Genomic DNA, 15,927 nt, shown 5'->3' on the forward strand with positions numbered 1-15,927 from the left:
GCTATTGTATCAGTCACTATGGTTTTATTCCAGATATGCATTTCTTAATGTTCCAGCTGTTCCGAAGCCTCCATTGTACTAATAGATTTCGTTTTTGAAAGTCCTCTCAAACACATAAATAGCCAATTTAAATGCATTTAAAATTAATCTGAAACGTTTAGTTTGGAAAAAAAAAAAAATCTTGTCAAACACAAAAAATAGCCCTGATCTATGGTGAAAGGTTTGGCTTCCTCAACCTCTCTGGCATATTAAGCCAAGACCAGTGTGAATGTTTACATATCTACAAATTTAAACAGTTAAAATGAAACAGGTCTATCAGTGATACCATTTGCGTGATGGTATATAGGTTCCAAAACTTGGTTGTAAATGTAAACAACAATTTATATCCAAAGATTAATTGGACAGGGAACAAGGACAACCTGTTCGACTGGCTCTGAATCAAGCTTGATTTGCCTGTGGGCTTTGAAGCAGGGGATTTTATTTAAACCACACTACTCATCAGAAACAAGTGCTACTTCACTCTCAACAATTGTCCTGCAAAAGTCAAGATGTCTGAAGGACTTTTGGAAATTGTGGCCCACTTTAAACAGAAAGTCGAGCATGACAGTAAAACGTAAACAAGTCAACAGAACCATTTGACCCGATAAAGACTGGGCTGTGAATATATTTACAGTGTGCGTCTGATAAATTAACTTTGGTCACTTTGGTGACATTGTTCAGTTTCACTAAACAAGTTGTAGTATGAAAGCATTTATAGTTGTGTATGTTTTTTATACTGATGGCATTAGGGGTGGGCGATATGACCAAAATATTATTTCACGGTATGAGAAAATGAATTTCACGATAACGGTATGTACCTCGATATAGCTATTTTTATTTTATTTTTGTTATTAAAATTAAGAAAAAGAAGCAAATTACAAGCACAACAGAACAAATAAATATGAAATAAACTTTTAATTTATTCAGCTACAGTAGGCTAGGTTTATTTAACATGTAGTAAGAAATATTACAGAAACTGAATAAAGTGTATCAATAAAACACTGCATAATCTTCACTGTATGCATCAAACTTGATTAACATTAATCATGACAGACAGCAGCAGGTAAATAAGGCTGCTGTCCCTTTAAGACCGACTGCACTATTCCAATATACTGATACACATCCGGATTTCACCCAACTCTTACATTTATTTAACACATAACCGACTGTGTTTACTTGAATACTCCACACGACGGGCATTATGACATAACTGTGTGCGTATTTGACCATTCAAGCACAATAAAACACGAAAGAGATCTGTTTTCGCGATCGCATGCTGTCTGAGGGGGGTTTCAGTGCGCGCTTTGGCTGTGTGTGAGTCAGCGCGAGCACCGCATTGAGTTCTTTATCACTGCTTATTGCACTTAATAACTCTACCAAGTGCATCACACTCTTTCTTTTCTCATTCATGCATGTTTCCTTAGCACTCAGAAGGTGTATAACGTTTAAGCAGTACTATGTTATGCAGATATATTTGCATAACGCGGAATACACGATATAGCAAAATCTCTAACAATAGACACTTTATTTCGCAGTAATGATATATACTGTCATACCGCCCAGCCCTAGATGGCACATTCAAACAGCAATTTACTATAATGTCAATTTTATGCAACCATATTTTTTTAAAGAACACATTTTGCAACATGAATTTTATTTGTTTATCATCATCCTATACTGAGCTGAGGCCTGTGTGCAGCTATTTCATTTTACAGAGAGGAGAGGAAGAGTGATTGAGACATTGGCCATCCCATCATGTCTTTCCCCCGATCTGTTTGCAAAAATATGACGCCGTTTCAGGATGACAGAAAAAAGCATTTTCTATAAAGCGCTCATGGATCTTTTAATATCACATCTTCATCTCACCACCCACGTTCCTCTGCTCCACCTATTCACCCAATCAATCCATCCCTCTCCATGGCTGCCAATGAAAACGGCTGCAAGCAAAGAGATGATGACAAGTGCCTGCCCGACGTGGCTATATCAGTTATCGAGCAATCACTCCAGAATTAGAGCAGACATCATGACAGATGCCAAGCCCACCACATATGAAGCCTGTCTATATGTATCTATCACAGAGAATGAGAGAAAAACAAAAAGAGAGAGACAGAGAGATAGGTGGGATATATGAGGGATGCTTGTTTTTCAGGCAGATGGGCAGAAAATGTTTAGAAAATGTCATTCAATTAGCAGACAGAATTTCGTCAACTAGGAGTTAATAAGCAAAAAATGCAGATGCTAAAAGTGAACAGCATAGGATGGAGTAGACCACAATCCTTGCAAGAAATTCAAGAAATCTCATTAAAACAGATCGTGTGAATTAAAATGATGCAACAAGCCACGAGAGGCTATGTGTTACGGTGATTTATCACTTTTGTTCTTTTATTCATGGTAAAATCACATGGTCTTAAGTGCTTAACAGCAAAGTGTAGCCTGATCTCACTGGAAATGCACAAAAACTGACAATATGTCACAATATTGACAACAAATAAAATGTTACAGCATACACAGCTTTAAATAAGTAAAACTATTCATAACTCAACTATGTTATATTTGCATTATAAATATATTCACATAGCTACATTTGACTATTTTCTACTAATCCATTGCCAGAAACGATGTGGTTGACACTCCAACACAGTAGTTTGGGGTGCTGCACCTGAACACTGGTTACCACCCACAATAAAAAGAAAAAATTGTGACAATGCAGTGTGTAGCCACAACTTGACGCACAAAATCACATCAGAGGAGATGACAGGCAAAAGTATGACACTCTACTAGGGGTGTGCACAAATAGTTGAATATTCTATCTGCAATAAGTATTCGAAAAATAAAAACACTATTCAAATTTCGCTAAAATGTCAGTTTCTCTGCAGCCGGCTTTATATTAATTCGCTCTGTGTTAAATGTTTTTTTCTGTACATTTTTTTGTGCGCACACAATGTTTAAAGGGGTCATATGATGTTGCTAAAAAGAAAATTATTTTGTGTATTTGGTGTAATGAAATGTGTTTATGCGGTTTAAGGTTCAAAAAACACATTATTTTCCACATACTGTACATTATTGTTTCTCCTCTATGCCCCACCTTTCTGAAACACGTAGATTTGTACAAAGCTCATCGTTCTGAAAAGCGAGGTGTGCTCTGATTGGCCAGCTATCCAGTGCGTTGTGATTGGCCGAATACCTCAAGCGTGTGACGGAAATGTTACGCCCCTTACCATACTGTGATACCCTGTCTGGCCGGAGCGACGAGACAAAAACATTAAACTTCAAACAGAAAGGAAAAATTTAAATCGCATCACATGACCCCTTTAATGTTTTCAAATGGAAAAAACCACAGGATATAATGTATAAGCTTGTTGTGATAAGATTGTTTGATAAAAAAAAAAAAAACATCTTTCTCATTAAATGTCATTTAAATAAACGAATATTCGAATATTCGTTTTTTATGAGCTCAAATATTCTAATGCAATATTTTTAGAAAAATGCCCATCCCTACTCTCTGCTTGTACCCGAAAAAAATGTACTCGCCAATGTAGGAGTTTTTTGGATTCTGTACAAAAGACCAAAGTGTTTGACACTCCAGGCTGCAGATTTTTTTTTTTTTTTTTACGTTTTTGTATTAATTATGGTTATAAACTCTCGCTACACTCGTATTTTGACTGTGATTCATTGGTAAGTAAATAAATAACCAATTTTTACTGACAGTAATTTTTACTTTCTATAGATATAACAATAATATTATTGTGAATTCCTTTGGTCACAGTGATCATGCAGTGAAAAGATGGGACAACATAACAGCCCTAATATGCAATATGTATTTACTAACAAGTAAATAAATAAGTTTTATGTTGTTTGAGAAAGACAGAAACTTGCAACATTTATCACAGATCTGTGATTTTTAGTGTTGTACAGTTGCTCCAAACATGATTCATCCAAGCAGTTTTTAGACATTAAGACTATCTACAGTATTTCATAAACAGAAGAAAAACCACCGACATTACAGACAGATGTTCAGGAGTTGAATCCCCACCCTCTAAGCCCAAATAGGTGTGTTTACAGGCACATCATCTCAATTCAACCCTTTCATTCAACATGAAATGACAGTCTTGCTTCATTTGTATCATGGTCACAGGGCTTGTTGTGTCTCAGGCGGAAAAACAAGCACAAATTCAAACTGCTTTCTCCCCCCACCCATTTTAAAACGCGAGCAATCATCTCTCCTCCTGCAGTAATGCGTCTCACCCTTGTGTATTTCAGTGGTGATATGACATTGTGCTGGCCTGCCTTTGATAAGCCTATGAGATGGAATCAAAGCAAGAAACCTTCTGCTCTGTGTCCACCAATGAATATTAGAGAGAAAATGAGATGTGATAGTGGAAGTACGCAAAAGAGTGAAAGCTTGAAAGAGAAAAAGAGAGGGGGAGAGACAGAAAGAGAGAGAAAGAGAAACAAAGAAAGGTGCTGAATGAAGATGGAAGGGCAGAAAGAGGGACGAAGAGACGGAGATGAAAGGGGAGAGAGACAGTAAGATGAAGCAACTGTGACAGATGAGAGGTGCAGCAACAAAGAGCTGGTGTTTGAGCAAGCAGCTGATCAGTTAGCAACAAGCCACACAGACTGTCTTACATCTCACTGCCACGTCTCAGCCTGCAGATCTGGAGAAAACATTGAAATACAGCCTCACCCAGAAAAATGTCAAAAAATAAGAGTCAGTAGTTTAATATGGTTAACGCAGCAGTGATCTGGCCATATGCAGTCAGAGCTAGATGCAAGTAAGCGATTGCATATGTAATGGCTGAAACTGCAGGTTGCTGCCATACTTTAGAATCAAAGCTGTTCAAAAGTTCAAAGCCACATTAATGGTGTTCAACTCTAAAGGCAAAACCCAGGAAACAGTGAGCAGATCCGGATCAGAATTTGGCAACAGGCAAAGTAAGCAAACTGCCTGGTGCAAACCAGTCAACCAAATACACAATCACTAAAGAAACTGTGAAGGATATTTAAACTAAATGCTGAGCAGTGATAATGGTTATATAAAATGTGTCCATTCACTTTTTGATTACTTATTTTCCTTGTTAGAAAGTGTTCGCACCCATGTTTGCGTGCTTTTTATTTAAAGAACTGAATCATACTTGAGTTAGGGTAAGATGCTCCCCGAGGTACCTTAAATTTTTCTCTTGATCATAACCAGCACAAACCTCATCTCAACACATTTAATGACACTCTTCTTAATTTTGTCATTTAATTTGAACATCAACATCTGTAAGATTTAGTCAGTCAAAAAAATATAGACTTTATTTTGAAGTGAAAAGATAAAAATTAAAATTCAGCCGTCATGTTCAGCCCTCCTCGTGTGAAGACAGACAAGGTAAAGCTCTCCGACTCTACCTGCGTGACTCCAATGGGCAACGACACCGACAAGGCACAGTAGTATCTTTCCATATTTTACTCCCCCCCCGTCAGGGTTGGGAGAGGTGGGGGTACTGGTCTCCTCATTTCCAAAAGCTGGAAATACCTCACATGCTCTTAGAACTTTAACAATACTTCCTTTGAATTACATGCCATTACAGTCACACTCCCTCTAAAAATCCACATTGTAGTTATTTGTAGTCCTCCAGGTCAGCTGGGCAACTTTCTAGAGTTAGCAACAAGCCACACAGACTGTCTTACATCTCACTGCCACGTCTCAGCCTGCAGATCTGGAGAAAACATTGAAATACAGCCTCACCCAGAAAAATGTCAAAAAATAAGAGTCAGTAGTTTAATATGGTTAACGCAGCAGTGATCTGGCCATATGCAGTCAGAGCTAGATGCAAGTAAGCGATTGCATATGTAATGGCTGAAACTGCAGGTTGCTGCCATACTTTAGAATCAAAGCTGTTCAAAAGTTCAAAGCCACATTAATGGTGTTCAACTCTAAAGGCAAAACCCAGGAAACAGTGAGCAGATCCGGATCAGAATTTGGCAACAGGCAAAGTAAGCAAACTGCCTGGTGCAAACCAGTCAACTAAATACACAATCACTAAAGAAACTGTGAAGGATATTTAAACTAAATGCTGAGCAGTGATAATGGTTATATAAAATGTGTCCATTCACTTTTTGATTACTTATTTTCCTTGTTAGAAAGTGTTCGCACCCATGTTTGCGTGCTTTTTATTTAAAGAACTGAATCATACTTGAGTTAGGGTAAGATGCTCCCCGAGGTACCTTAAATTTTTCTCTTGATCATAACCAGCACAAACCTCATCTCAACACATTTAATGACACTCTTCTTAATTTTGTCATTTAATTTGAACATCAACATCTGTAAGATTTAGTCAGTCAAAAAAATATAGACTTTATTTTGAAGTGAAAAGATAAAAATTAAAATTCAGCCGTCATGTTCAGCCCTCCTCGTGTGAAGACAGACAAGGTAAAGCTCTCCGACTCTACCTGCGTGACTCCAATGGGCAACGACACCGACAAGGCACAGTAGTATCTTTCCATATTTTACTCCCCCCCCGTCAGGGTTGGGAGAGGTGGGGGTACTGGTCTCCTCATTTCCAAAAGCTGGAAATACCTCACATGCTCTTAGAACTTTAACAATACTTCCTTTGAATTACATGCCATTACAGTCACACTCCCTCTAAAAATCCACATTGTAGTTATTTGTAGTCCTCCAGGTCAGCTGGGCAACTTTCTAGAAGAACTGGATATGCTGCTGTCCTCATTCGCTGAGGATGGCAGCCCTCTAGTACTTTTTGGTGACTTCAACATCCACCTTGAGAAGCCACATGCTGCTGACTTCCACTCTCTTTCAGCCTCTTTCGACCTTCGGTGACTCAACACCGCAGGTGCCCATAAATCATGTAACCAACTCGATCACACGCAATTGTATCACAGATAACATCTTGGTCAAACCCTTGCATGTCTCAGAATATTTCCTTATTACTTTTAATCTACATCTACCTTAGTCCTCACCACCAACCCCTCTGCCAGTTTCGTTTAGATGAAGCCTAAGGTCTCTTCCTCCTTCTCGACTTTCCTCTGTGGTATCATCCTCTCTTCCCACCCCTACACACTTCTCATCATTAGATGCAAATTATGCCACAGATATGATGTTTTCTACCCTAACTATCTGCCTAGACAATATCTGTCCTATTTCCTCCAGACCAGCACATGCTACTCCCTCCAACCCCTGGTTAACCGAAGTCCTCTGCGAGCATCGGACTAAACGCAGGGCAGCGGAGAGAAAATGCCGCAAATCAAAAGATTCAGCTGATTTCAGCAGGTATCAGTCACTGCTATCTTCATTCTCCACCAAAGTTCATGCTGCCAAAACTACCGCTTGCAGAAAATGAAGTCTCTAAACTTATCCTCTCCAGCCACCTACCACCTGCCCTCTAGACCCAATCCCCTCACATCTCCTACAAGCCATTTCCCCTGCACTTCTGCCTTCACTCACACACATCATCAACACATCTCTTCTCACAGGCATTTTTCCCACCGCATTCAAGGAGGCTCAGGTAACCCCACTGCTTAAAATACCTACACTATACACCTCACTTGTTGAAAGATACAGGGCCAGTGTCTCTCCTCCCTTTTTAGCAAAATCACTTGAACACGTTGTGTTCAACCAAGTGTCCTGCTTCCTTTCACAGAACAACCTGCTGGACAACAACCAATCTGGATTGAAAAGCGGCCATTCAGCTGCTTTTTTATTAGGAGGCAGTTATGGCACTTTTCCACTGCATTTATGGCTCGCTTTGGCTCTTTTCCAATGCACGGCACAGCTCACTTTCTAGCGCTTTCCACAGCATGGTACAGCTCGGTACGGCTCGCTTAAATAGTACCACCTCATTTGAGGTTCCAAGCGAGCTGTACCGATACTAAAATGTGATGTGTTAACACTGCAGATCACTGAATGGTCAGAGAGAATAGTCACTACAGCGGTCATTGGATTTGTGACACGAGACACCAAACCCGCTATCAGCAACAGTCACCACAGTATCGTTCGCATGACTAAACGACTTGCTTTTTTTTAAAAAAGAAGAAAAAAAAAGATTGGCCCCTGTGTCACGTGTTTGTATCTCCTTTTTAATTTTTGCATATATATTTTTTTCTTTTCTATATATATATATATATATATATATATATATAACATATATTTATCTTTTGTGTCTCGCATTTACAATGATGTCATGGCAGTTGACTAATGTAATCTAATCTAATCAATACTAACTAATCTGTATTTACACCCACTTTGAAACGGTACTAACTGCAGTGGAAAAACAAGTGAGCCAAGCCGTACTGATGAGGTGGCATTTTGTGCTATGACGTAAATGAACAAATGTTTCTATTTATTCCCCTTAATAACACATTGGCTGATGCATCATCTTTCTGGAAATGCTAAACTTATATCTAAATATGTTACAATTTACATGCACATGGTTCTTGATTGGCATCTTCCCCCATCTTCCCCTGGTTGGACTGGACTGAACTAACATTGTCATTGTCATTGTCATTATTTTTATTAGACCTGAAGGTTAGTATAGTTATCAGTATTCATTTGTAACAGTCTTTAATAGACAATATTTTAATAAACATATATGTTAGAAAGGACGGGTCTGTGCGCATGCGCTACCTTTAACCTGTCAGCATGCAAAACGAGCGCGAGTGACTCAGCAGGAAAGTGTACAGACGTATCGTGCCCTGTCAAGCACGTTTGAATATGCCTTGCCGTCATGATCATAATGACTCGAGTTCTCACAAATAATAATGTAAATGTAAACAAATGTTGGATTTTGTATGCTCCTGTATGTTACTGTCATATTACTAACTTAATCGTTCATGCTTAAGTGCAGTTTGTGTAAATGACCTCATCAGCAGTTTTGAGTATAAAAGCGTTTGCCATTTCTAACCACTAGGTGGTAGTGTTGTTATAAAATGTATTGTTGTTTATAATATTTAACCTGAGAATTTAATAAGAAAATAAGCATTTCATGTAAATGCCTTTGGAATAATATTATTGAGACATGTCAGTTAATCTACCTCTTATTCTTTTTCTATTGTACACCACACACACACACAAACAGATACCTATTTGATAATCTATAATTCCCGTGTACAGCTGTGCTGTGTTTATCTTGGTTGCATATTACTCCTGTGCTAAGAGAAATTTAACTCTTTGGACAAAGCTGATCAGACCCTTTGTTTTGACTGACACCCCTTGAGGAAGACTAGATATCAGAACTCACCTAATACAGTCCTTTCAGTCATACTCCAAAACAATGGTCCTTTGAGCCAGGTCTGGCATTTCTCCTAGACAAAGAATTGATCAGTAGCAACATGCAACAAGAAGAAGCATCTGCACAGATTGTAAGACCCAAAAGTCAGGTCCATCCTCCTGCCTACCTTAAAGACTTTAACCTCAGTACTGTATGTCAAAGACAAGTCAGTCAGTCAGTATTGCCTCACACAACACAGCGTGCACAAGGTCTTGGAGATGCTGCAGAGAACATTCCTTCACCTTATTCAAGCGTATCGAGTCCTATAAGTCAAGGTCAATGGGACACATTGGATGAATGGCCTACGAGAAAGGAACATCCCTTTCAGAATGTGGATGACACTAAACTGCAGCAACTTTGTCCCAGTTACACCCCAGTATAGCCTATTCACCATCCTCAGCCTTCTCCATATCACTGGTCGTGGAAAGTACACCAGCCTGCTCTTTTACCACAGACATCCTTCACTACACAGGTAGGCCACCCATACATCATGAAACCAGACAGCCTGCACAACAGCACCATCAGTGAGGCCAAGCCAACTCTTCCCTATTACGACTAGGGGCTCCTCAGTCAGTTTGATCAGGGGACTGTTTATCAAAATCTGCCCAACCCAGCAGAGGAAAGAACAGTAGATCCTCAAAGTGACTCTAACATGCTGGACATTTTGGGAAAGATGATGGGTGAACTCCAAATCATAAAAGATCAGATTCTGGCTTCCGCACCTTCTAGATCACAGATGAATCCAGCCCAGTGGGATGAGTGTAACTACCCAAGTCCCTCTCCTTTGCGGCATCCTGAGGAATCCAGTTCCACTTTTTATCAGAGAAGAACTGTCCAGATACTCCTGCCTCTCATCAGTATTCAAGAACATTGTATGAGCCCCCAAGAGAGACCTTTGCTTATCCTGAACAGGTGCATTATCAATCCAAGCAGTCCACTGGGCCGAAGCTAGCTCATAGAGCTCCTCTTGGCCCACCTGGTGGTCCGGCCGCCATAAATACAAGGCTTGGATGGACCCTGTAGAGACCAGTCAGGCTCCTGGAGACTCAGTTACAGCCACAACAGTGTCTTTTCTTGTCCCTTACCCCCGCTGAAATGGAAATCAAATGAGATGTTGAGAAGTTATGGCAGCTTAATGTTCTGCCTTTCCGATGTGAGAAGCAGGTTACAAGATCCAGGGAGGATCGGGAGGCCATTAACCTTATAGACACCAGGATGACTCACGTGGAGGTAAATGGGATATTACGCTATGCAACACCATTGCTGCGCAGAAAGGATTCCCCCTTTTTCCATGCTCTGAAGGAGGTGGTGATGCAAAGTCTCAGGTATATGGAGCAATGGCTGATTTGAACTCCGGAGAAAGCAGTTGTATACAACATCGAGATAGAGAAGCTGGAACTGAATTTTGCTGCTTCTAAACTCCCTACAGATGAAGGCACTGTAACAGGGGAGTCTTGGTATATCTCGCACCATTTGGTCAGCCATAATTGTAAGGACCATATTGTGTTTAACTGAATCTGAATGATTCTCTGTTGACCTCTTACCTGAGAACAAGCCCCTCCTGCTCTTTCTCTGGCGCAGCATGAGACAAGACAAACCACCTGACATCTATGAATGGCAAGTACTGCCATACGGAACCATGTGCAGTCCGTGCTGTGCAACCTTCGCCCTTCAAAGACACATCTCGTTGCACAGCACACCGGATGAGGATGTGAGCCATTCCGTGGAGAGATTCTTCTATGTAGATAACTGTCTACAGAGCATACCAACTTCTCAAGAGACACAGCATTTACTGGACAAACTTTGCAAGCTGCTAGCATCAGGAGGGTTCGACATCTGTCAATGGGCCAGCAACGTGCAAGAGGTTGACAGTAACTTGCCACCAGATCTTCTAAGTTAGAGATGTGGCTTTCACATGATAAAGTAGATCCACGTGAATCCACCTTGGGACTGAGCTGGCACTGTGGGATAGACTACCTAGGATTCAAGCACAGACCTGTTAATTACAGTGCTCTGACAATGCAGAACATATATCATGTGTTAGCAAGTCAATATGACCTCCTTGGTGTCATTCTTCCCTTTACCACTTGTGCACAAGTGATTGTTCAGCAACTCTGGTTGAAGAACAGAAATTGGGATGACCCACAACTTCCTGAGGATCTTCAAAGGGCATGGAAGGTGTGGGAAGCTGAGCTTCAGTATTTACCCCATGTAGTACTCCCTAGATGCTACACCCCATCCACCATGGACCACCCAGTGGTCACTCATGAGATCCACACCTTCACTGATGCTTCAGCGAAAGCATTCGGGGCAGTAGCTTACCTTTGCTCCGAAGATCATAGTGGGAGAATACACCTTTCCATTCTCCTGGCCCGATCCCGTGTTACCCCACGTAAGCAGTGCTCAATACCTAGACTTGAGTTGTGTGCCGCTCTTATAGGAGCACAGTTTGCCAAACTTGTAGGAAATGAGCTTACCTTGAAGGTCCAGAAGGTCACTTTCTGGACAGATTCAACAACTATCCTCCACTGGTGACATTCAGAATCCTGCTGCTTCAAGGTATTTGTGGGTAGCAGGGTAGCAGGGTAGCGGAGATTCATGAATTAACAGACCTTAAGGCATGGCACTTCATCGACTCTGCCAGGAACCCTGAGGATGATCTTACTCGTGGCAAGAGTCTGAAGGACCTTACTGAATGGAATCGGTGTACCCAGGAACCAGAATTCCTCCTCCAACCTCAGAGTAACTGGCCATCACCCCCAGCCATGCACAGCCTAAAGTCTGAGAATACTGAGGAGTTAAAATTAGGTATCTTTTGTGGTATGATTAACTCAGCACCACAGACTGCAGATGACAGTACATTTAGCTGGAAAAACTTGGTTGAGGCGGAGGCACAGGAGCTACATGGGGCGGCAGAACAGAGTGGTTCTCCTCCAGCCAATACTTACCAAGAGGCAGAGCTGATTGCACTGAGAAAGGCCCAAATAGACAGTTTTCCCAAGGACTATCAGCTGTTAAAGAGTAGTAAGCCTGTTCGTTCTTACAGCCAACTACTGGTTCTCTCCAGAGTTTGACAAAGCCAGTGATCTAATCCGAGTTAGAGGACAATTAAGATGGATAGCAGGCCTCGATCCAAGTGCAGTACACTATTGTATTGGATCCCAGTCACCCCAACACCCATTTACTCATCAAAGATTATGATACTCACCTTTGCCATTCAGGACCGGAACGAGTGCTTGCGGAGTTACGCCAGAGGATGTGGATCTTAAAATCTCCCTCCCCCTCGACTTCGGCTGTTCAAACCTGCTTTCCATTCAACCGGGAATGGATTGGGAATGGAATGGATTGGTTCAGACCCTTCTTGGTCAAGGTGGACAGAGAAGAGATGGGGCCTTTTATTCAAATGCCTGACCACTCGGGCTATGCACCTCAAGGTCCTGACATCGTGGTACTACGACTGTTCATAGGTCGACGTGGGAAACCAACAGAGTTATACTCAGACCAAGGCACCAACGTCCGAGGACAGAACAGAACTTAAAGAGACCTTTCATCAGCTCAGTCAGGATCTACAGCAGCAGCTAGCTAAGCAACAGATTAGCTTTCATTTCAATCCTCCCTTTGCTCCACACTTTGGAGTGGGAACGAGAGATTCGTTCAGCTAAGGCTGCACTTCACACCACCCTGGTATCAGAAACAGTGACTGAAGAAGTTCTTTAAACTGTCCTCATAGAAATTGAGGCCATCTTAAACTACAAACCACTTGGGAATGTATCAGCAGACATCCGGTCACCCCAAATTGCCTTCTGATGGGGTGGCCAGATGGTTCCCTTCCCCAAGTCATCTAACCAGTGTCCGAACTCCTGGGAAGACAGAGATGGATGCATTCACAAGGGTTGGCTTACAGATTCTGGATGGCCTTCATAAAGCACTACTTACCAGGATTGCAAACCAGTGGGAAGTGGCAGAATCCATCAGCAGAAATCAAATCCGGATGAGTTGTCATGCTGGTTGACCCCCAGATGCCTCGCTCATTCTGGCAGATCGGGAGAGTGGTGAATGTCTTCCTTGGGTCTGATGATCGTGTACGAACGGCCGAGGTACAGATAAAGGACAGAGTCTACACAAGGCCCATAGCTCGCCTAGTTATACTGCCAGAGATCCCTGACGAAGTGGATGACATTCCTACCAGTGACTGAGACTGTATAATGTCAGCCTTTCAACAGAGCAAATTTGGACCCAAATTTGGGGGCGGCAGTGTTAGAAAGGCCAGGTCTGTGTGCATGCGCTACCTTTAACCTGTCAGCATGTACAGAAAGATGAGCTGTTTAAATGGCACTCGCGTGAGTGACTCAGCAGGAAAGTGCAAAGACTATGCGTGTTGAAGTGTGCATCAATGAACAAAAGTTATCTGTTTATCAAGTTAGTGATAATTGTCATTTAAACAGTTCATTATGAATGTGTATACCATATTATTCTGTTATCAAGTGATTTAAGCATTTATCAGTGTTATAGCGTATCGTGCACTGTCAAGCACGTTTGAATGTCTTGCCGTCATGATCATAATGACTCAGTTCTCATAAATAATAATGTAATAATGTAAACAAATGTTTGATTTTGTATGCTCCTGTATGTTACTGTCATATTACTAACTTAATCGCTCTTTATTTGAAGTTCATGTTCATGCTTATGTGCATTTTATGTAAATTACCTCATAAGCGGTTTTGAGTATGAAAGCTTGTGCCATTTCTAAACACTAGGTGGTAGTGTTATAATAATATAAGAGTTTGGTTCTTATTATATAATAATATAATAGTTTGGTTCTTTTATAATATTTAAAGCTGCAGTCTGTAAATTTTGCCTCTTTGTCGCCATCTCTTTTTGAAAACCTGCAATTGCAGCCATTTGCAGAATTATCTTCCTTGCGTGGGTCGGCACGGCTCCAGCGCGGATGAATCTAATGTGTGGCTGTTAGTCACCGCACCGGTGTGGATACTGCACTTTGTATTCACAGATTCTACATCTTGAAAGTATGACCCAAATAAGAGTTTTCCGTGGAGAATGTCATCTGAACAAGTAAGTAACAACTGCCATATTTGTTCTGATAAACTGAGGAAAAAAGCATTACAATAAATTGCGCTATCAATGGTGATTAAATCTAATGATCGGTTAGCTCATATCACATCAAACCATGCCAATTATTAATATTGTTATTTTTGTTCTCAAATTTAATCTGCCATTTATTCGAGCTACTGTGAGAAAAGGCTATGAACGATCCGTCACCTGCAGCATCCTCAAGTGAGATACAGCATACTAGCCAGGACAACTTTATGTTTTCAGACGTGATGTAATGACGCAGCGCCATGCTCGAATTTCCCGTGAAAACCTACCCGTACCACTCAAATTAGAAAACTTTTTTACAAGCTTACCGTTGTGAATCGAGCTAAAGTAAGCCGATAGTTTTGAACACTGGCTGGTTATGTACTTGCTCAGAAATTGATTTTGGATCATTTTTAAACAAAAAAATTACGGACTGCAGCTTTAACCTGAGAATTTAATAAGAAACAAAGCATTTCATGAAAATGTCTTTGGAATAATATTATTGAGACATGTAAGTTAATCTACCTCTCCTTCTTTTTCTATTGTAGACCACACACACACAAACAAACAAACACCTATTCGATAAACTGTAATGCCCGTGTGCAGCTATGGACGAAGCTAATCAGACCCTTTGTTTTGAATGACACCCCTTGAGGAAGGCTAGATATCAGACCTCCCCTAATACAGTCCTTTCACTCCAAAACAATATACCAAAATACTGCAAATAAAAACAAAGAACATTTTCAGTAAGATATTAAAGATTCAAGAGACTCAGTTGAACATAAACTGATAATTAAAATACATTATTTACTGAGACTATTTTCAGAAAACTAAACTGAAAAAATGCACTCAGTACTGGTGACAGGTTAGCATGTTGTTAGCCTAATCTCAAACATAATTGTGTTTATTTTGTATTTATTGGGTAAACAATCAACACCAATATTATTTAGATTATAATGGCTACAAATCATAGATGAAAAATCAAGGCAGGCTTTGTGTCTAGATGTGCATGAATTAGAAAAATCTGGTATAGAACACCACAATTCTAGAAAAGAAATAGAAAGAAAGAAAGAAAGACTCAGTGAAGCATTAGGCTGCTTACAGCAGAATGAGTGCAGAATGGGTGTGTTGTACATTGGAACTGTCGACTCTTATTTCCAGCATACACTAATGGTTGTCAGGATCTGTTTATTAACAACCAAATGCCCATGCTGAAAATCTTTGAAATCTATTTCATGCATCGTCCAACCGGAATATTTATTAGCTTTTCCACTTTCTTATCATCAGTCTTGATCAATACCTGATTGGTCTAGCAGGGAGGTGAGGTAAGGGTGCATTACCTGATTGGCCTAAAAATTGCCTAGCAACCTCTGAAATAGAACGAAATTATTCTCGCTCACTCTTAATGACTCTAGAGCCGACGGCTGTATTCAGATCCTTGGATTTGTGTGTTCATTGTCATGTGATTTTGTCTCAGATAAAGGCTGTTGCTGGATATGGTGCATTTCACACATCTCTAGTT

At 40.6% G+C, this 15,927-nt stretch overlaps 1 pseudogene; it reads left to right on the forward strand.

The window, feature by feature from the left end:
- The first annotated feature begins 5,377 nt into the window (after positions 1 to 5,377).
- On the forward strand, positions 5,378 to 7,382 carry LOC107653276 (uncharacterized; annotated as a pseudogene).
- Positions 7,383 to 15,927: the final 8,545 nt, after the last annotated feature.

Source organism: Sinocyclocheilus anshuiensis, unplaced genomic scaffold, assembly GCF_001515605.1.
Source record: "Sinocyclocheilus anshuiensis isolate Anshui unplaced genomic scaffold, SAMN03320099.WGS_v1.1 scaffold219, whole genome shotgun sequence".
NCBI classification, from domain to species: domain Eukaryota; kingdom Metazoa; phylum Chordata; class Actinopteri; order Cypriniformes; family Cyprinidae; genus Sinocyclocheilus; species Sinocyclocheilus anshuiensis.